Below are 23,216 nucleotides of genomic sequence, written 5' to 3'. Positions count from 1 at the left end.
GGAAATTCTCCTGGGATCCTGATAGGTGTGGCCACTGGGGGTTCCAGATAAAATGTGTTTCTAGCTATTGTAAGCTGACACTTAGGAATTGGAATGGGCTACAAAGCATTGACTGAGGGGTCCACAGGATGGAGGAAAGCAGGGTATTCTACTGGGATCTGCTTAGTTCCCTTGGAATGGAGGCAGGGAGTGAGGAAAGGCTGCAGCAGTGGTCTTCTACAAAGATAAGATGAGACTCAGGAATTGGACTTGGAGCAATGGAAGGAGAGGTGAAGATCTGCCGTTAGCCTGCCTGCTTTCCTGGCCATAGTGACTTCCTTTGAAGCCCCCTGTTCTGTAGTGTGTTGTTACAACAGCCCAAGTGGACTATGATGCAAGTTATACATTCATTTTTTATCCAGAAATAGAACACTGAAGGGAGCTCTTGTGTGCTCTGTGATACACCTCTTAGTTCTTAACCCGGGTGCTGGAATAGCTCCAGAACCATGTCCTCATATCTATGGTTTCACCTCACAGCCAAGGAAGCTGATATCTAAGGGATGGTTAAGGAGGGAATATAAAGTCTCTGGAGCCTTGTGTCAGGTCAAGATAACTTGCTGTGGATACCATTCTATATAAATAAAACACTGATGGCCAGTGACCAGGCAGGAAGTATAGGCGGGACAAAGAGAGAGGAGAATTGGGGAAACAGGAAGAAGGAGGTGAGACACTGCAGCCACCGTCAGGACAAGCGGTTTGTGAAGACGCTGGTAAGCCACCAGCCACGTGGCAAGGTATAGATTTATAGAAATGGGTTAATTTAAGATAAAAGAACAGTTAACAAGAAGCCTGCCACGGCCATACAGTTTATAAGTGATATAAGCATCAGAGTGATTATTTTATAAGTGGATTGTGGGACTGCGGGGCTTGGGGAACCTGGAGAGAAGCCCTCCAGCAACAAATGGCGCCTAACGGCTCGAGTTTCCACCTTAAACCTGAGAATATTTAATAACCAATTCTAAACAGAGCCAAAACCAGGTTCCTGCTTCTTGTCTCATATGGGCAGGTAGACGCCGCAAAATGCGGGTTTGAACACTGGCGGGTTCCTGGCGTGTGCCTTTGACCGTTTGACCGGCAGTATGGCGGGAATGAGGCGTCTGCTGGAGACACATTAGGCTGTGTGGTAGATTTAGTCTTTACTAGTATTTAAAAAAACAAAAGGTTTCTGGGCTACACGCTGCTTTGATAAAAGCTTAGACCCACTATTTCTGAGACTTGATGACTCCCAGAGCTGGTGGAAAACGTACCACTGCCATGTTGGGAAGCTAAAGTGGGCGGAGCCAGCAGCCACAGCTCCGGTTCAGTCTTACAAAGGTGCAGTTTAAAGCAATAGGCTCAAGGTAATATAAAACATAAGCCACGTAAAGATGGCTACCACACAGAGAATCTGGATTATGTTCTCTTTGATATTCGTAACTAAAGAAAAACATTTGATTACAAAAGCTGTTGAGTTATGCCAAAATGTATATTTTAAAGGTACCTTGACTTCAAAATTTGGATATAAGGATATGTTACTTTGGAAAAAAGGTTCTGCTTTTGTTTCCACAGAAAGCCAGAGGCTGTGGATTTGTTCCAGATTAAGATACATCAGGTTTCACCAGCCAAGACCCCCTGAAAGGTCTCCGATGACACCATGGCCCAGATGATCCAACATCCAGAGCGGTTTCAAGGCAACTGATTCACACAATACAGCCTCACGGACTACCTACCCCATAGGCCTAAAATTTTCTTTGCGTCCCCATAAGATACAGCGCCCCCCTCCAGCAGGAAGTAGTAAGAGATGCTACACCCAAATTCCCAAATATACCAGGCTGGCTTTAGAGGTGGAATTGGCTCACTCCCCCTCTAAACCCAGACATATTGCTTTAAAAAAAAAATGGTTAAGAGATTCTTGTGTCCCAAATCAGAAGAGCCCTCTGGTGTGGGACAGAGAAAAACCAATATTTTTATTTAAAACAGGTTGATTATAAATGTGATCTCTTTCTAAAAAAGAAAAAGGGGATATGATTAGATATATAGGAGGATATGGAGATGATAAGATAAAAGGGTAGATTAATGAACCTACTTTTAAAGAAAAACTTGTTTAAAATGTTTTACATTGGTATAGATTTTAGTTTATGTTTAAAATGTTTTACATTGGTATAAATTTTAGTTTATTGATACAAACTTGAAGTTAATTTTGTTATACTGTATATATATATTTCTATTCTTGTTTGAGGTATTATGTTTATGTAACTCATTTAAAATTGTAATGGATAATTAAAAATAGATTAATAATTAGTCATCTATGATAATCATATTTGTAGCCATGTTAGTTAAGTCTTCTAGGTATACATAGATATATTTCAGATAGATAGGTAATCTTCAAACACTTCATAGACCTGGAGAATATGGCATTTAAATAACTTAAAATTCTGTTGACGTGAGACACAATTGATCCTGGCTGCACCAATTGATCCTGAGAGAATGTTGGGCTTCTAAGACATTTCCATTTGGAAGTTTGTCTTTTTGGCACAAAATGGCCTACTGGGCAAAGAACTGCCCTTGCCTTGATGGCTGACAGTACAAATGCAATGCTGTCCTTTCTGGACAAGCGGGACACAAGGAAAGCGACCACTGTACTCTGCCAAGACAGGGTAAGATGGTCTTTCAGAAATCCTGCTTCTAAAAATGGTCTGTCAGATACTCTAGGCCTGTAGCCAATTTAAATGCACCAACAATGCTGAGAAACATTAGGTGACAGTCCAGGCTGCCAGCTGTCTTGGTCTACTCTTGCAAGATTCCCAAAAGTTGCTTGCATCCGTCTACCATTTCTTAGGTACCATTATATTCCTTCTCAGGTCTTTGATGTGGTTAAAGACTAGATAGTTGTAATTTCCTCAGTTATGACAAAAGATAAGTTAGATATAAAACTTTAAACTCACAAATATAAGATAGATAGGACATCTTCTTTAATATTGTAACTGTAATTCTTGCTCAATAATTGTTTTATTATATGTAATATTACCAAGTTAAAGTTAAAACCTTCCTTTAAAAAAAAAAGAAAAGGGGAAGTGCTGTGGATACCATTCTATATAAATAAAACACTAATGGCCAGTGACCAGGCAGGAAGTATAGGCGGGACAAAGAGAGAGGAGAATTGGGGAAACAGGAAGAAGGAGGTGAGACACTGCAGCCACCGTCAGGACAAGCGGTTTGTGAAGACGCTGGTAAGCCACCAGCCACGTGGCAAGGTATAGATTTATAGAAATGGGTTAATTTAAGATAAAAGAACAGTTAACAAGAAGCCTGCCACGGCCATACAGTTTATAAGTGATATAAGCATCAGAGTGATTATTTTATAAGTGGATTGTGGGACTGCGGGGCTTGGGGAACCTGGAGAGAAGCCCTCCAGCAACAATAACTCTTAAAATTGCTCCCCTGAATGGCTGGCTAGGAATCTTGAAAATTAAACATTTTTAAAAGTTTGATTTTTTTTCTCCCATCCACTAGTATTGATGACAGCAGCAGTCTTATTTAGCAACCTCCATGCTTACCTCTGCCAGATATCTGTGCCCAAGGATCTAACCTGCAACACAAGCTAACATAAAATGACTCAGTGCCTTCAAAAATATCAGTGAACACTTGTTTCTTATATATGTGTTGGGTGCTCACAATGTACAGGGAACTAACATTTCAGAAGAAAGGAAAAGATGTTCAGGGCTAGGAGCTGTCTCCATTGATACAGTGTAACTACCAAGACTTGAGCTCAGGCCCCCAGAACTCAGTCACAGATTCAAGAGCCTATAAGCCCAGCCTTGCAGACAGTAAGGACAATGAGACAGGCAGTCCCCTGAAGCTCACTGGCTGGCCAACTTAGTCAAATAGGCAAGCCTCGGGTTCATCAAGAGACCATGTCTCAAAACATAAAGGTAAAGCAATAAAGGTTGTTGACTCCCATCAACAACCTCAGGGTTACATACAAACACACACATACACGCACAAGTACACACAAACATGTACACCAGGACATATATACACCTCACCAAAGAGAGAGAGAGAGAGAGAGAGAGAGAGAGAGAGAGAGAGGGAGAGAGAGAGAGGAGAGAGAAATATGAACAGGCTTTGTCTTATAAAATTCAATGGAGAAATAGATGTAAATCAAATACTTGCACTAGTGAATATACAGAATTAAAAATTGCAAAATAATTTCTCCACAAGAGAAGAATATATCTCCCAAAGAGCCTGTTTAAGAAATTGAACTATACTAGGTGTTCAGATGTGTGAAGGAGTGTCAGGAACTGTGAAGGGCTTCATGTATTCCCTATGTAGAGCTAGGAAGTTACTCAGTAAATCCACTGGACTCCTAAGAACGTTGATAGAAGATACATGGCTCATGGACCACAGATGAAGGAGAGTTTGCTATTCAGAGAAATAGCGAGAATCAGGGTATTGTCACATCTACACCACCTCCCTTAGACCCAACTGCAAAGGGTGATGGGAGTGCCAGGTGGGGGATGGGCTACTGTCCTATGCAGTGAACTGAATTACAAGGATGGAGTGCAGAGCTGGGGACCTAAAACCTCTTATGTTGGGCAGTAATAGCACCTGGTTTTGCTCCAGAGCTGGAAACAGCTTCTGTATTCCAAACGCATCCATCAAGTGACTCGCCATGAAAAATCAGTCTGGAAGATTAATTCACAAGACATGAACCTACAGACAGGAACAAAAATGTAAGGGAACCACAGAGCTGTCTCCCAACAAGTAGAGCACACAGAATTGCCTATCTGCTTGTCCTCAGTTAGGTGCCTTCTCTCTAACCCTTTATTTCCTGACTGGGGGTTTACTGAAGATACATGTGCCTTCTCTAAAAGAGAATCTTAGAGGTTTCTGGAAGCTTGGCACGTTTCCTTTTGCTGTGGTAAATGTTTAAAGACTCTTTAGAATTGGAGCTTGGACATGCAGAAGCTAGAAACAATACATTACAATTGAAATCTTCACAATGTGTGCTTTGATGCTCAAGTTTAGATGGGTAAGGCCTACAAACATTGATAGCTATTCACAGAGAAATAAATAACCTGGGGTAAGAACCAGGAATAGGTTGAAAAGATTCTATTCTGCAGACCTAAATTTTTTGAGAAAATGTCACCCTTAAAATTAAGCTTTAAGCATGGTAAAGAATATTCCCATTATAAAACTGGATAGGGTTAGAACAGGGAAAAAAATCTTTATAAAACTCTAAGACTGTGTGTTCTATCCATTGCTATAGGGCCCATGGATCCAAATGAAATCACAAATACTTGCAATTAGAGTAAATGTTTGGGAAAGGTGAATATGTTCATGGCACAATGATATATACGAAAATGTCATAATAAAGCCTGTTTTTGTATGCCAGCTAAACATTTTTAATTATAGAAAGCAAATGATTTGCAGCTATTCTAGCATACCTATGATGAAACAGACTCCTAAACAATATGTCAAGATAACATTCACCACTTTTCCAAATGCACATTGTGTAATTGTGCACCACAACACACAGCCTGTAGACCACTGAAGAACAGCAGTCTCAAAGTGTGACCTCGCTACCAGCAGAACCCATGCTACATGGAGATGTGTGTATGAAGAGCTACCACATACCAAGTGGATCAGAAACTTTTGAAGGGGGCCCAGTAGCCTGTTTGAACAAGCCACCCAGAGGATTCCGAGTATATTAGAGAGCCACACTATTATGGAATTATTTGAGGATAATTTAAAGTTGAAAACTGCTGTTTGATCCAAGGTAAGTAAATAGATCCTGTAAACATGCAGCTTAGTCACTTTAACTTTAATCTGAACCCTTCTTCCAAAAGCTATAAAAGGAAATTGTTGACAACTTTCACTTTATTTTGCAATTTAACAGGCTAAGCCATAAACCCAACTGCCTGAATTATCTTTCCTATCAAAACAAAGCAGAGTCTGTCCTGGTGTGATATACTGAGGCAAGCACCAGATTCAAAGAAAATCAATATGCAAATCAATACATTCAACTCCAAGTCTCGTACGTCAGGTCTTTCATATAAACTAGCTTAATTAGGAGCTCAGCGAAATGCAAGAATAGGCCTAACTCAATATCCCATGCCAAAGCTTTATCAATAATATATAATTTTCCAGAAGATCGCTCAAGGAATTAATATGAAAGCTTCTTTGACTCAGAAAATGGAAAGGTGAATTCAGAGACAACTTGGTAACAATCTACCATCTGTTCAGATGTTAGGAACAGCAACACAAAAAAGGATGCAGTTTTCTTTCTATTTATACATAAAACTCATCTAAATAAAAAGCTGTCATAGATGCAGAAAGTAGAATAGTCATCTCAAGAGACTAAAGAGGTAAAGGACTAGAGTCAGGAGATAATATACAGGCACTCACTAAGAGCAGGGTGCTACTGTCAATGATAATTTATTTCGTATTTCCAAATAGCATGAAAAAAGGACTCTGTCCCAAACACAATGTCACACATTAGAGTTAAAGGATAAGCTAATTACCCTTACCCCCTGATGATTATACATGTGAACATATAGCAAGATATCACATTGAAGCTCAGAAATATGTACAGAAATGACAGATTGAGTAAATTTTCTTTACTGATCTCCGATGCATATGAGGCACAACAACAACTAGCAGGGCACAATAATCTTAAGGAAGTACTAGTGGCACACGAACCTTGCCAGTAACCAATAACTCTTTAACACCAACTCAATAAGGGGGAAACTATTCCTGGTACTGGAAACTTAGCCAACTACCCAGGGCTAGTAAAGTCATGGATCTTGAAGATGAACCTACAGCCACCACTTTACTAAAACAACATTCTAAATATTTGTCCTTATACACATAGATAAGTACAGTCCTTGCCTCCTTATCAGGGAAACCTCTGTTTGCAACAAAGACCATTATAGAAAACTACAACCAGTCAAAATGCAGAGTTGTCAAGCCCATGGCAATACTTGTGCTTCAACCTCCCAGGTGCTAGGATTATGGGTGTAAACACTACACCCAATTTAATAGGTTATTTTTCTAACTTGCTAGATAATGCCTACTATGAAACCAAAACAGTCTCTGAGCCAACTATATTGACCCCTATGCAAGAATATTTCTCTAGCATGAACTCTATATGAGCTCAGAAGAAGGGAAAGCATAGGGATATCTAGGAAATTCATTTGTGAGCATAGGATTGGGAGATTTCTTCAAACATGTCCAAGATTTATTCAACCAGAACAATGATAGACATTTGAACAATATGTTCAGCCACTGAAGAAAGCAAAGGGTGCTAATTTTGATGAATACACAAAATATTATGATCCTGTGAGACCTACCCATCCTCAGAAAATACCATCTCAGCAAACTCACATGAATATGACAGAGGCAACTGTTGTTACATCCACAGAGGTCACCAATGAACACCAAACAAGTACTGTTCAGCAGAGTAAGGGCTGTGTTTGTTTGGGTGTACATTTATCTGTCTAGAGAAAGGGAAGGAATCTGCTGGAGGAAAAGCCCAGGAAATATAAGTGAAAATGACACAAAACAGATCTCCTAGGAAACCTGACAGCAGAGCTTGCTGGATGTGATGGCTGCAAACTTGAAAAACCAAGTAACCCTACTATATAGCTCATCTGGCTCAATTTTTTAGATTAGTCCTGAGATACAAATGCATAAAGGATATGCTAATAACAATATCTCAAATTTGCTGAGCCTTTGTTATTCCTCAAGACCTGCAGAATGGGAGCCACCCAAAGGTAAGAGTTTAAGTTGCCCAGGGTCACAGACCTGCTCATCATGGACACGTGATTAGCAGCTAGCAGCCTGACTCCACCATGCATCCTGCTGAATACCACCAGATCTCTGTCTGACTCTCTACCTTCCATGGTCATGTTCAGAAACAGGTTGTACCCCTTGAACACAGAGTATTTGTCAGTAATGTCAAGGTCAAGGAAAGATCTTAAATTATATCCTGGTGTGCAAAGCATATACTCTTGTGCTGTTTAGTCTTATTGAAAACAAATGACAACAAAGGCAGGGAGGGCAGAGAGGCAGGCCAAATTTTCAAACATGACTTCCTTAATGCAGGTAAATAATAGGTGCTTAAAATTTGTCTTAAATGGATGAATCAAACTGACGAAATATTTAAAAAAAAAACTGTGATGATGTCTACAGCTGAATGGGGAGAGCAGTGGGGACTCTGCTCTGTGAACGGTGCACGCACCACCGCAACATTGGGAAGAGTGTAAGAAAAGGTTTAAAGACACTCATTCCTCCCTACCCCTTATGTGATATTCACACCGGCAGACCTCCATCCCATGGAAAAATGCAAGAGATGCTATTATATTCTCACTTGCGAAGATGTATCCTGCATTATTCATAAGAGTACAAATTTTAAGACAACCCCTGTGTCCAAAAGCAGCATAGTAGTAAAATAAATTATGGCAGTATCCACACAATGGAACTTTTAATGAAGGGGGAAAACTTACAGCATAAAACAAAAGGAGAAGAAAATAAAACTTTATCTACACCAAGCTGGCAAATATGCAAGCACACACATATATGCATGGAACAAAAGCTAGAAGGAAATGTTCTTTAATGTGGTTTTGCTGCCTTTGGGAATGTGGAAGAATTACTTTTGTCTTTATGCACAACAATATTTTTCATCCTCTCTACAATTTGTAAAAAAGCAATGACTTCACAATAAAAATGATATTTTTAAAAGAAGTGAAAAGGAGACCCATAATTTTATATTAGTCCACTTGTGACAAAATGATCACAGCCAACTCGAAAGGTTAATTCATGAAATTTGCCCTTGCCTTCTCCTGAACAAAAATATTTCTATTTAAAGCCTATTAATTCTGAGATCACACAAATGAACATTTGACCCAATAGTGAAATACTTCCAATCTTAGCACACCAATTGATATGGTAAGCAGTTTTCAAATCTGTACTTTTCTACAATAGAATTTTTTTAATGGAGGCTTAAATTAAATGGCGATGTACAAAATGAAAATGTAACTGATCTGTTCAAAGTCAAGGAATGGCACACAGAATATCAAGATCACTGATTTCTTCGGGCCTCTGAAATTATATCATTGGGGAGCTTGGAGCAACAGAGAACACCAGCAGGCCAAGAGAGAGGAAGCTCCACAGTTCTAAAGCACCTACAGTTCTTTAAGAGCTCAAAGTCAGGTTTTCACTAACCCTCCGGCCACCACTGTAAGCTGTACTGAGACAGGTGTTGAGCTTGCAGGTAACTGCTGCAGGGGAGTCTGCCAGTTTGTGAACACAAAGCCTCTTCTAATCTTGTTCACGGCATCGAAGAAAACAGCAAAGATACCAACTAACTTAGTTCACAGAGGATTCCTTGGCTTTTTTTTGAAAAAGTACATTTTTATTTCATACCATGACCTGTGACCACAACATACTTTTGGCAATGCAGCCTTAATTTAACTACCCAGGTTTTCATTTAATGGATGGCTAATTTAAAGCTGATTTTGGTAATACTCAACTTCAGCGTCCTTACTAACTACTGCTCTGAGACATGGTATTTATATGCTATTTCCTACAGTTCCATTGTTCACAGAGGCACTTAAGAACCCTGCGGAATTGGGGGTAGGGAGAGACTCTACTCTGCTTCTTGTCTATCTGAGTGACAGCAACCCTGTTCTCATCATTACATTTCACATAGCCTTTGATTTTCAGAAAGAATACCACTAATACGATAGCTTTCAAAGACAATTGCTTTGTCCTGGAAGATGGTTCAGAAGATAAAGTGACTGCCTTGCAACCAAGAGGACCTGACTGCTGATCCCGAGAACCCAAGTAGAGAAGTCAGGTGTGGTGGCATGCTCCTGGGAGGGCCATTGGCGTGGAATGGAAGAGCAAAGACAAACTGATCCCCGATGCTCAATGACCAGCCAACCTTTAAATCTGTGAGTTTCAGGTTCAGTGAGAGAACCTGTCTCAAGAAATAAAGGTGGAGAGTGACAAAAGAAAAATACCTTACATTACCCTGTGGTCTTCAAAAAAAAAAAAAAACCCACAAATATCTGCATGTACCCATGCTAAGAAGAACATACACCACACAAACTCACACACACACACACACACACACACACACACCAATAACAATAAGAAAAAAGAAAAATTGCCTTAGAAAATGAATAGCCCTGTGCATTACTGCTCACCAGGACTAAGCATCAAATTTAAAGGTTTAGTTTAGCTTTACAATGAATAATATATCATATATTTTTATGCCTCAAAGTATAAGTTTGGATTATTTTCAATCTAAAAAAATTCCATTGGGTGGGTTTGTCATAAAAATTGTCTGCTCTAAACATAATTTTCTGAACCACTGAACACAAGTATTTTTCAGAATCAGAAAGAAAAAAGCCCTTCCTGGTTCCCAACATCATGGTAAAGAATTACTAACCAGATCTGACTCATTATAAAGCAACCTCTCTAGCAACTGGCCAGAAACTACAGAGCCTTGGGTAGTCATCATTATGAACAGCTATTTCTGATCAATACTCGGTGTCATAGCAATTTAACACTCCCAGCTAAGTGATGAAACCTCTCATTGTTTCCTCGGGCACAGCTTGTTGCTGCTCTTCCTGTCAAATGCTGCACTCAAAACTCTGAATTAGCAGTTGCATGGAAATGACCTTAACGGCACTCATGAAGTGGGATCCCTCTGCACTTGATTCCTTGGGTATCCCCAAGTCTCTCTCATCGCTCTCATCAAATTTGTAAATGTTACAGCATCTTAATCCAGTGCAGGTGTTAAAAGTGGAACAATCTCCACAAGGAACTACTTCAGCACTGCCATGTTCTATGAGTAATGATTTTCAAAATTCCATTCAAAATGACAACAATTCACCAAAGAGCCCTTGATCAAGATCCTTGCTCCTGAAAAAGTTCTCTGGATATAAGCTAGAGATATTGGCTTAACAAATGATAAGGCTTAGATATTTTAAATGAAAATGTATCATTATACAAGGGCAAGAAGGACCACACCCCTCCATCATCCCTAGCTACTTCTAGTCCCTATAAGTTCATTCAGTCATCCAAGCATTTAATATATCCTAATGGTAGTCCAATGGCATGCAGAAAGAAAAGCAAAGGCGAGAGGCATAAAACAAATATGAGCTTTTGCTTTAAGGAGCAGAAGGAAGCCTGGTGTGCGTAGTGGGGAGAAAAGTCACATGATAAAGATATCTATGTTACCCCAAGTAAGAAAACAAAATTATTGAGTTGCTTTTCATAAAGAAAGAAACAAAATCTAGTATATGTTTTTTAAGTGAGGCTTGAAAAGCCCTGTAGAAAAGGCTTATATGAATGTGTTCTGTATTTAGTTTGATTTAACTTGCCTAGTAGACCCATGGGACTTAAGGAGCAGAAGTTTATGTTATGGGGTACCCAGTTGTTTTTATGGTACACTTCTGCACCTTTCTTTGCCCCACGACACCAGACTGTTTCTATGTACCATTAGTTGGCATCATGACACTGCATTAGTGCAAAGCAAAACCCCATTATTAAAGCACCCAAGATCATAAAAAGCCCCAAGAACAGAACATCTACAGACCTCACCTATTATCTCACTTGGTATTTCTACTGGTGTGGTAAAACATTATGATGATTGTAGATGTAACCAATCGTATTATTAAAATAAGAAACACAGAGCCAAGGTAAAAGAGAAAAGCCGAGAGGTCAGAGCTCAGAGATAAAATCTTACCTCCTGCAGTGCTCCTAGCTTCCCCGAGAGAGGGAGGTACTTCCTGTGTCCCTGTTTAAATAATCTTTCTGTTCTGCCTTCTCATTGGTTGTAAACCCAACCACATGACTGCCTCATCACTGCCTGTAAGTACCGCCCTCCAGGTCTTAAAGGCGTATGTCTCCAATACTGGCTGTATCCCTGAACACACAGAAATCTACCTAGCTCTTCTAACCACCACGCTCTCACTATGGCTCTAATAGCTCTGACCCCAGGGCAACTTTATTTATTAACATAAAATTAAAATAACATTTCAGTACAAATAAAATATCACCACATTTCCCCTTTTCTATTTTAATAAAAAGAAAAAAGGCAAAAGGTTATAACTAACAAAAGAAAAACTATATACAAAAGTACAATAACTATATACAATATATACAAGTAACAAATACCTAAACGATGTCTAGTCCATTTGTATTTGACAAATCAGAGAAAATAATTCCCTTATCTATCCTATTTTAGTAAGTCCAAAATGTATCTAATTCACTTTCTATCCTAATTAATCTTCAACTATAACTAACTAATCTTCAACTCCCTCAGAGACCCAAGAAGGAAATAATATTAGCTAACAAAAATAAAAACAGGAAGTGCACAAAAGCAACTTCCAAAAATTTTGTGAGTTGACAGAAACAGCCAGCTGCCTGGACAGTCACCTGAGGTTTCTCCACAGTGTTGGGGCATCATCTTCAGCCTATAGGCTTAGCGTATCTGACAGACTCATTTGTGAAGTAGGTTGTACACAAGGTCAACAGTTCAACCTTACATTGGGTGAGAGCAGTCCATGTACCAGAAACACCTGAATTTCACTAGTGTCATGTCATGATTCAGGATTTTAAATTTTGGAAATTGTTGATGGTTTTTGAATTTAGCTGTCCATTCTTTTTGGCTATGTATATATGGCTTCATCTAAGCATGCCCTTCTCCACATCTCTCTATTAAATGCCAGTCTACTACTGAGAGGCGTGAGCTTTCAGTTGCTGTTCCATTGCACAACAGAAGCCATCGGCCCACTGCCTGTTCAGCTGCCTTCAAAGAAAAGGGTACTGTACCTTTTCCAGATTGTGAAGGCGACTTCAGGGATGGTGCCATATTGTCCTGGCCTCAGAAGATGACTTTTGATAAAGCCATAACCACACTTGTTTTGGCAGGAATTGGTAGTCCTTTGTTTCGTGTTCTGTCTGTCCATTTTGTCCTGTTGATACGAGGATACTTTGTTGTCCAGTGGCTAACTTTTGCCACAATGAAAATTAACTCCATATGCAGTTTCTTCAATGCCCATATTTTCTCTGAAGTAGATTGGTATTGCCAGGAGCCGACATGTCTCAAAAAAGAAAAATTTTTAAGTTATTAAAACATTTTAAATGTCATATTTTGTAGATCTCTGAAGGGTTTGAAGATGACCTGTCTAAAATACATCTGTTCAATTTTTTAAAACATATCTAATATGACTACAATTTCTATTGTAATGTCTAACTACTAACTTTTATTTTTTTATATCCTAATAGTTGGTAATAATGTAAAGTATTTAAAATTAGTAATTGTCTTTTTTTTTTAAAAAAAAAAAAAAACAAGAACCTTAAATCTAATCTCCTTTGTTTAGCCTTTTTTTTAACCCTTGACAACTTGTAACCTACCCCCCTAAATAATGAAAATTATCCCAGACCCAAAACCCATTAAAAGAACCAAAAAAAAAAAAACCACCCGCCCCACACCACCTCTTTGGGAATGTGGGCGTCATTCTTAAAATTGCTTTCTGCTGGGTATGGGCGAAGTTATCTTTATCCTGAAAGAAAAATTTAGGTTAATTGTCAAATTCTAGGAAAGGTAACTATATCCTTTATTATTATCCAGTCTGTGTATAAAGCCAAAGTTCAGGGTTTATCTCAAGTCCTTATTCAAGTAGTCTTTGAGACTGGATCATCTCAGCTAGTCATCTTAAAATTGCTCTGAGCACCTTGTAGTTCAAAGCTGATCTGTAGATGATGTTTGTCAGTTTAGTGATATTATTATTGTCCACGTGGAATTGTTGTTGTTGTTGTGGGGCCCCATCTTCTTTCCGGAGACTTCAGTTGATGTTAGGCCTGGCCGTGATTTCCTGCAGAAAACTGATAAGAGACTCGAACACAAAGACATATGTATGTAGCTAATTGAAGCCTTTTTTCTAGAATTAGATAGTACTCTATATGACCATTCATATCTTAACAAAGTTTAAAATGTATATATATATATTAATCTTGTAAATTTTGATATAAAATTTATACTTTAAGAAAATTTAAAGAATCAGAATAGAATCAAAGAGTTGAGATTAGTAATAGAATAGTCCCTTAATTAATTTGGCTTTTGTCCTGTCCCATAGCAGAAAACGGCTCTTTCTGGCATGATACAGGGAGTTTGTATTTTCATTTTAACAACATGCTTGAGTTTAAAGAAGGAGAGAGCCATTCTCCAACTTCAAAGTCAGCTTTAAATTTTAATTGAACTGGGACTATTAGAAAACCAATAGTGTTAAATCTTTAGAGAAAAGCAGAAACAAACATTTAAGAAGACATAAAATTTTTTAGATAATATATACCCATATGTCATATACTCCCATATACTCTGTTTTCTGGGATAGATGATTTGTCTCTTTTTTTTAGTTGTCTCATTTGTCTTGTGTCCTTCAGATTTCTTAACCTTCATTCTCCTAAAAGACAAAAACAAAAACCTTCCCCCAAGACTAATTTTGGGGATGTTCCTTTTTGGCAAGTTATTATCTGATTAAATGAAAAGACATGTGTTATAGGTACAAGTTAGTTTAAATTGGATGTTCATGCTGATTGATGAACTATCACCTCCTCTAATTAAGAGGTTTTTTCTTGTTTAAATCGAACCTTTATCAATTTTAATGGTATCCACAGCTTATCTTCTCCTGTAGAAACAAAAGCAAAACCTCGTCCCCAACGTAATACATACCCTGGTTTTTATTCTGAGGTCAGCACATCCTTAAAGTATATAGGCTGATTTAATTTTTTCGTTTTTTTTATTACCCAATGTCTCTCTGTAGCTGTTGTTCCTTTCTCATTGGCATTCAGAAAATTTAAAGTTAATAGAGCATTATGCAGTCTATTTCTGGGGGTTTTTGTTACTCCTTTTTGTTTATTTAGCATATCCTTTAGAGTTCTGTTTGACCTTTCTATAACTGCTTGACTTGTAGGATTATGTGGTATACCTGTAATATGCTTTATATTGTAATAAGCAAAAAACTGTTTCATTTTAACAGAGACATATGATGGAGCATTGTCAGTTTTGATTTGTGCAGGTATACCCATGATGGCCATAACTTCTAGCAAATGAGTGATTACAGAATCAGCTTTTTTAGAACTCAAAGCAGTTGCCCATTGAAATCCTGAATAAGTATCGATAGTGTGGTGTACATATTTCAGTTTTCCAAATTCTGCAAAGTGAAACACATCCATCTGCCAGATTTCATTCCTCTGAGTACCCTTTGGGTTACATCCTGTTGGTAATGGCGTTTGATTATAGAAGGAACAAGTAGGACATTTCTTTACTATTTCTTTGGCTTGTTGCCAGGTTATGGAAAAATCTTTTTTTAAACCTTTACTATTGACATGATGTTTTTTATGAAAGTCTGAGGCCTCCAGCACATTTCCTATCAATAATTTATCAATCTCATCATTGCCTTGTGCTAGAGGGCCTGGCAGACCAGTATGAGATAGGATGTGAGTTATATATAAAGGATGACTCCTTTTCCTGATTGTATCTTGTAATTGAATAAATAGTGAAGTTAATTCTGAAGCATCAGGGATAAATTCTGCAGTCTCAATATGTAATACCACTCTTTCAGCATACTGAGAGTCAGTTACTATGTTGAGAGGTTCTGAAAAATCCATTAATAACAACAGAATAGCATACAATTCTGATTTTTGCACTGAATTATAAGGACTTTGTACCACTTTACTTAAATTTTCTGATTTGTAACCTGCCTTTTCTTGTTTGTTGGCATCTGTATAAAATGTACGAACTCCAGATATGGGTTTTTGCCGTACAATTCGAGGCAAGATCCAATCAGCTCTCTTTATAAAATCAATTCTGTTGCTTTTGGGATATTTGCTGTTAATTTCTCCCAAAAAATTACTGCAAGCTCTTTGCCAAGGTTCACTTTCTGTCCATAATTTTTCAATGTCCTCCTTAGTTAAAGGTACGACAATTTCTGCTGGGTCTATTCCTGCTAATTGACGAAGTCTCAATTTTCCTTTCCAAATCAAGTCAGAGATTTTTTCCCCATAAGTTTTTAATTTTTTATTTGGTTTATTTGGTAAAAATATCCATTTCAATATAATATCTTCCCTCTGCATTAATATTCCAGTAGGGGAATGCCTAGAGGGTAAAATAACCAAAATGCAATCCAGCTTTGGATCAATACGATCCACGTGCCCTTCATGTACTTTCTTTTCTACCAAGGCCAATTCTTTCTCAGCTTCAGGTGATAATTCTCTTGGACTATTTAAGTCCTTGTCACCTTCTAAGGTTTTGAACAAATTAGTCAGTTCATCATTTTTTACCCCAACAATAGTTCGTAGATGAGAAATATCTCCAAATAATCTTTGAAAGTCATTAAGAGTCTGTAGTCTATCTCTCCTAATTTGCACCTTTTGGGGTCTAATTTTTTGTAGCTCTATTTTATATCCTAAATAATTAATAGAATCTCCTCTTTGTATTTTTTCAGGAGCAATTTGTAATCCCCAGCAAGGCAAAATTTTCTTTACTTCTTCAAACATTCTTTCTAAAGTATCTGCATTTGAGTCAGCTAGTAAAATATCATCCATATAATGATAAATTATAGATTTAGGAAATTTTTTACGTATCACTTCCAATGGCTGTTGTACAAAATATTGGCACAGAGTTGGGCTATTTAACATTCCCTGTGGGAGGACCCTCCATTGAAATCTTTTAACCGGTTGAGAATTATTATAAGTAGGCACTGTGAAAGCAAATCTTTCTTTGTCCTTTTTTTGTAAGGGTATTGAAAAGAAACAGTCTTTTAAATCAATAACTATGAGAGGCCATCCTTTTGGTAACAGAGTAGGCAAAGGAATTCCAGATTGTAGAGAGCCCATCGGCTGAATTACTTTGTTAATTGCTCTAAGGTCTGTTACCATTCTCCATTTACCAGATTTCTTTTTAATAACAAATACAGGAGAATTCCAAGGGCTGGTTGACTGTTCAATATGCTGAGCATTTAACTGTTCTTCTACCAGCTCTTCTAAAGCCTGGAGTTTCTCTGTTGTTAAAGGCCATTGCTGAACCCATACAGGCTTGTCTGTTAACCATTTTAAAGGTAGAGCTGTTGGTATTTTTGGAAGATTATCAGTTGTTGTGCCCTGTTCCTGTATAATATGGATGGCTGGTGACCATTCAAAATAATGCCTTCTAATATTTCTCTCAGAAACATGTGCTAGTTTATGATTTGTTTCTGAGATTGGAGGGATTTTAATCTGAGTATTCCATTGTTGCAACAAGTCTCGACCCCACAGGTTCATAGCTATGTTAGCGACATATGGTTTTAATTTTCCTCTCTGTCCTTCTGGACCTATACATTCCAGCCATCTTGCACTCTGTTTCACTCCAGATAATGTCCCAATTCCTAACAGTTGAACGTTTACCTCCTGAAGAGGCCAAGCTGGATGCCAAAATTCTGGTGCAATTATGGTAATGTCCGCACCTGTGTCTACCAGACCAGACAACAAAACACCATTTATTTTTATCGTTAATTTTGGTCTCTGTTCATTAATAGAAGTTTGTCAAAAAATTTTTTTTATGTTTTCTCCTGAATTTTTTATTCTCTCTTTTTTATCATCCTGACCAGCCTGATTTATTCCAATAGTCATTTGGTTATTTAATCGCTCAGAGCAGGGATTTCCTCTACAGCTGCAGGAAAGGTTTGAACTGGTTTTGCTATGGGGGCCTGCATGAGGCCCCTCCGGGAGTTTCCCGAAAACTGAGGCAAAGGATTACCCTGTCTGTCCTTTGTTGATCTACATTCGTTGGTCCAGTGTTTTCCCTTACCACACCTTCTGCATACTCCAGAAGGAAGGGGCATTTTGTTGCCATTGTTCCTTGAAGAAACATTGCTTCTAGGAATGACCTGTTTACAGTCCCTTTTAAAATGTCCTTGCTTTCCACACCCAAAACATCTAACACTCCTTAAACCTTTTGAAATTACTTCTCCTACCCACGTATCATGCTCATCAACCTCAACATTAATTGTTTCTCTAATCCAATCTTCCAAAGGTGCAGCTCTTGCCCTTAACGGCCTGATTATTCTTTTGCATGCTGCATTCGCATTCTCAAATGCCAAAGCTTCAATTATTGCCTTACTAGCTTCTGATCTTGAGACCATTCTGTTTACTGCTGAAGCCAGTCTTTCTAAAAAATCTGTGAAAGATTCTTTTGGGCCTTGCATAACCTTTGTGAATGACTCAGGTTTTTTTCCTGGTTCATCAACTCTGTCCCATGCATTCAAGGCTGCCATTCGACATAAAATTACAGTTTGAACATCATATAAACATTGTGTTTGTATTGAAGCATATTGGCCTTCTCCAATAAGCTGATCCTGACAAACTTGTATTCCTTTATCCCTCCATTGTGTTTTTACGTTTCTAGCTTCCTCCTTATACCATGTTAGAAATTGAATTCTCTGGCTGGGTTCCAGAACAGCTTGTGCAAGGTCCCGCCAGTCCTGTGGTATAATCCTATTATATGTTGACCAAGAGTTTAACATTTGCTTTACATATGGGGAATGCATGCCATAAGATACTATTGCCTCCTTAAACCTTTTAAAATCCATCAGTTCAATTGGAGCCCAGATATTTTGTGTAGCCATTTGATCAGGCATCTGCTGTACGGTTACAGGATAAATTAAGGATGACTGTGTGAAAACAGGCTTTCTTTCTGTAACCTTATGATCCAAACTTGAACCAACTTCACTGTTAAAATTAACAGGTTTTTCTAAAGCTGTTATCCTGGCACTTAAATCGACTATCTTTTTAAATAGTAAAATGAGAATAAGCATGGTGATAAACTGCATAATTCGATCAACATTAATCTTCTCATATAGTTGTTCCATTGTCAGACTGCCTAAAATTTCAAAAACCCAATTTTCTTCCAATGTACACAGAAAACCCATTTTTTTTTAATGTGGAAAAAATTTGTCTTTTAAATAGTTTCCTTTATGACTTACCAAATCTGCGTAGAACAGTAGAAATCCGAGCGAATTTCAAAACAGCCACCTAGAGTCCTAGGTGTAAATCCAGAGAGAGAGAGAGAGAGAGAGAGAGAGAGAGAGAGAGAGAGAGAGAGACAGAAACAGAGAGACAGAGAGAAAGCAAGAGAGAAAGCAAAAGCGAAAGTGAAAGTGAAAGTGAAAGTGAAAGTGAAAGCGAAAGCGAAGGGGTAGCCGGCTAAAGCTTAAAGCCAGCCACTTGTTCCCTCTTGAGCCGAGTCAAGGCTTGGCTTTACAGCCAGGGGCCCTGTTTAGCAGGGCAGGCCTGAGCTGTTTGTAGCACTGGCTTTAAGCAAGCAGCTCACAGTCCAGCCTGAGCCCAAGCAGACCTGGGCCGGGGCTAGGGAGCCGGCTGCTCCGGCTAGGGAGCCAGCCCCAAGCAGTTTTTAATGGATTCTTGTCACGTTGGGTGCCAGATGTAGATGTAACCAATCGTATTATTAAAATAAGAAACACAGAGCCAAGGTAAAAGAGAAAAGCCGAGAGGTCAGAGCTCAGAGATAAAATCTTACCTCCTGCAGTGCTCCTAGCTTCCCCGAGAGAGGGAGGTACTTCCTGTGTCCCTGTTTAAATAATCTTTCTGTTCTGCCTTCTCATTGGTTGTAAACCCAACCACATGACTGCCTCATCACTGCCTGTAAGTACCGCCCTCCAGGTCTTAAAGGCGTATGTCTCCAATACTGGCTGTATCCCTGAACACACAGAAATCTACCTAGCTCTTCTAACCACCACGCTCTCACTATGGCTCTAATAGCTCTGACCCCAGGGCAACTTTATTTATTAACATAAAATTAAAATAACATTTCAGTACAAATAAAATATCACCACAGATGATAAGCAATTTGGGGAAGAAACAGTTTATTTCACCTTACAACTTGTGATCTATCATCTGGGAAATCAGGACAGAGCCTCAAGGCAGCAACCTGGTGGCCCAAACTGATGTAGAGGCTATGGAGAAGTCCTGCTTACTGGCTTGTTCCTCATGGCTTCTTCAGTCTGCTTTATTATAGCATCCAGAACCACCAACTCAAGAGTAACACAGCCCACAGTCAGCTTGGCCCTTCCACATCAATCATTAATAAAAAAAAAAAAAAAAAATGCACCACTGACTGGCTTGCCCACAGGCCAATTTAATGGGAAGATTTAAGATTTTATCAATTGATGTTTTTACTTCCCAGATGAGCCTACCTTATGTCAAGTTGACATAAACCTAGCCAGAACACCCATCCAAATATCTGGAAAACGCAGTTTGTACTATGAGCAGATTATTAAGAAAATAACACCCACTTAAACACATGAAGCTTAATAGCTTAATAAGTAAAATTTTTATTAAACTAATACAATTTTCTATGCATTTTATGAAATAAACAACATATGCCACAGAGAGGAGGGAAATGGCAGTTTCTACTGATATAGCTCAATGGTTTGTAACAAAGATATTCTGTAATCCTCACCTCAATCAACAACGAATTTTTTCTTCATACTGTCCCCACTTGACAAACATCAGAAAGAATATCATACAAGGAAGAGTTGGATAGGACACTGGGAACAGCCTGGGTACAAAAGAATGTTGTGCCCAATTGAACCATGGTAGCTTGTCCATCAGAGAGAAGTTTTAAAGGGAAAAACACTTTGCCTTCCAGCTAACCTCTTCGTATTAATTCTAACGCATCTGAACTCTTAGTGAGGTAGACATGGCTCTCTGGAGCCCCATTCTCTCACCGTCTCACTACTTCCCTCTTGCTAGAGAGTACACCTTCCAGGATAGAAAACACCACTTAAAGAATTAGTCAAAACCTTTGTCTTAATCTTAGGCCAGCATTTCTTTCACAGTATGATAAACACACCTATAGTCTATTTCTATTGCTGTGCTTATAGACAGTAATTCAACTTTATGAGAAAGAACACTCTTAAGAGCTTCCTTGCATGGAAATTAAGAAATTATGTGAAGACAAGATAAGCAGGGAATCAACCCAAAAAATACATATCCTACCACAATAAAATAAAAACTATGTCCCACAACAAAGGCACAAGTCTCTATGACCAGTTTTAGTCATCTGCTTTTCTGCATCATAAGTGATCCATTAAGGAAAGGCTGAACATCCCTCATTGCCTTATTTGGACATAATTTAATTTGTATTCTGGCCATCTCTGTTTCCTTAGTGTGAGGCATTGCCTTAAATAGTGTCCTGTCAAAGACAAACATTTTTAGAATTTACCTTTCAGTTACCTACGGAAAACACTTTAAAACCAATGCTGCTCTTAGTTCAAAGGCAGGCCTGCCAGCTATCCAGCCTCCTGAACAGTGAGAGACACAGGGTGCACTGGGATGCCAAGGGAGCACAAAGCACACGGTTTGACACCTCTTTCCTCAATGGGAACTCATTTACTACAACTGTGTTTTGCAGGCACGGTGGAGAATGACAGACAAAGCTCCTGCCCCGCAGAAGCTCATGTTCCAGGGGAAACCAAACATGTATTAAAGGAAGAAGCCAAGGACTAAACACAAGTGAAAATTGATAGAAACCTATAAATGAACTCGAATATTCACAAGCTGCTGTGCAAACCATAAAATAAGTAATAGACAAATACTGTAAGGATAGATTAGTTATATCTCATGATTTATTTATTATAAACAGCTGAAATGTGACTCAAACAAAGGAGTTGTTGGTTCTGTGAAAATACAATATCATTTATATATGAGATTTAAGCACCCACAGATTTTGTTTTAAAAGAGACATAGAACCAACCTCCACAGAAACTAAGAAATCACTGTTATTATCCTAGGCATACTATAACAAAGTACCACAAATCAAGTTTAAAACAACAGAAAGATAATCTTTTACAGTTTCAGAGGCTAGAGTTCTAAAATTGCAGTAGGTAGAGTCATGCAACTTCTAAGGTAGTAACTGTGCATCTTCTAGTAGCTTCAGTGATAGCCAATCTCCAGTCCTTGCCTCTATCTTCCCATGACTGTCTTTTGTCTGTCTCTGCCCAAATCTCTCTCATCTTGTAAGAATGTAAGACACTGGATTACAGATAATATTAATGAGCTATAATTTACTCCTGCATCTGGGAAGACCCTGTTTCCAAATGAAGTCAAACTCTTTTTGTTTGAATGAAGGTGTTTAGGGTGTCCCAATTCAACACATAGCAAGTAGTCAGAATAGGACTGTCTGAATGGGGTCATGCCTTGAGTCAAGCTCCTCAATTACAAGCAGCAGGTGGCCCAGCTGTGATTAAGGTGAAACACCTGGTAGGCAGAAAACAGCAAAGGCATCTGGCCTGCACCTGGAGGCAGTTACTAAGCAAGGTTTCTAGAATAAGAAATACATTTTATGATGTCATCAGTCATTTGAAAAAAGGAAATAAAGATGACAGGAAAAGAATCAGCATGGAGATGCCTGCATTCACAGCTGTGAATAGCACTGCATGTAATGGCTAAGAAGCAAAAATTCACACAAACAACAGCCCATGAGAGGTCAATGAACCAAGATACCTCTATTATACAGACATCTAAATTGATGTTCATGAAAACAGCACAGGCTGAAAGGGGAAATACTCACGATATGCTAATTAAAAAGTATGATAAATATATATCTTTTAAAGGATATCCAAATGTAAATTTTAAAATTATGAACACAGATCCACACATCTGTCAGGCTATCAGGCCTGTCACAATATTACTTGGTTTTGATTGTAAAGGTATGATGTTATCTATAGGAGTTAACTCTTCTCTAGGTTCTGGATGTTTGGGCTATTATCTATTTTTATAATGATAAAAAATTTTATATGAAAGTCACATTTCAAAACACATTATAAAATATGTATCTTATAATAATCTTATATCCACTACAACACTTAGAGTACCAGAGTTTTGGTATATCTGCTTCCAATGCATACTTAAGCAAGCATTGTGGATATAGTTGCAGCCCCCTTTAGAAAAGTGGTGATTGTAAAACAATCATGCAAGGTGAAGAAAATTTTCTCATGCTATTCTCTAAACATCATGACTTTGTGAACCGAACATAGTTGCCACCTGATTCACAAAGCAGGGAGCATGGACATTTCCACTGCACTTGAATTTATCTCTCAACAAGAAAACCTACCAGTTCCTGG

General features: G+C 38.4%; 1 long non-coding RNA gene across 1 annotated transcript in view; it reads left to right on the top strand.

Moving 5' to 3' along the window:
- LOC143272461 (uncharacterized) overlaps positions 1 to 21,997 on the top strand; it is a 47,813-nt gene extending 25,816 nt beyond the window's left edge. The window contains exon 4 of the long non-coding RNA XR_013050057.1: positions 21,506 to 21,997. This is a non-coding gene — a long non-coding RNA (uncharacterized LOC143272461). The remainder of the gene's footprint in view (positions 1 to 21,505) is intronic.
- The last annotated feature ends 1,219 nt before the right edge of the window (positions 21,998 to 23,216 follow it).

Source organism: Peromyscus maniculatus, chromosome 3 (assembly GCF_049852395.1).
Source record: "Peromyscus maniculatus bairdii isolate BWxNUB_F1_BW_parent chromosome 3, HU_Pman_BW_mat_3.1, whole genome shotgun sequence".
In the NCBI taxonomy this organism is placed as follows: Eukaryota; Metazoa; Chordata; class Mammalia; order Rodentia; family Cricetidae; genus Peromyscus; species Peromyscus maniculatus.
This window is presented reverse-complemented; position numbering and strand designations above follow the sequence as displayed.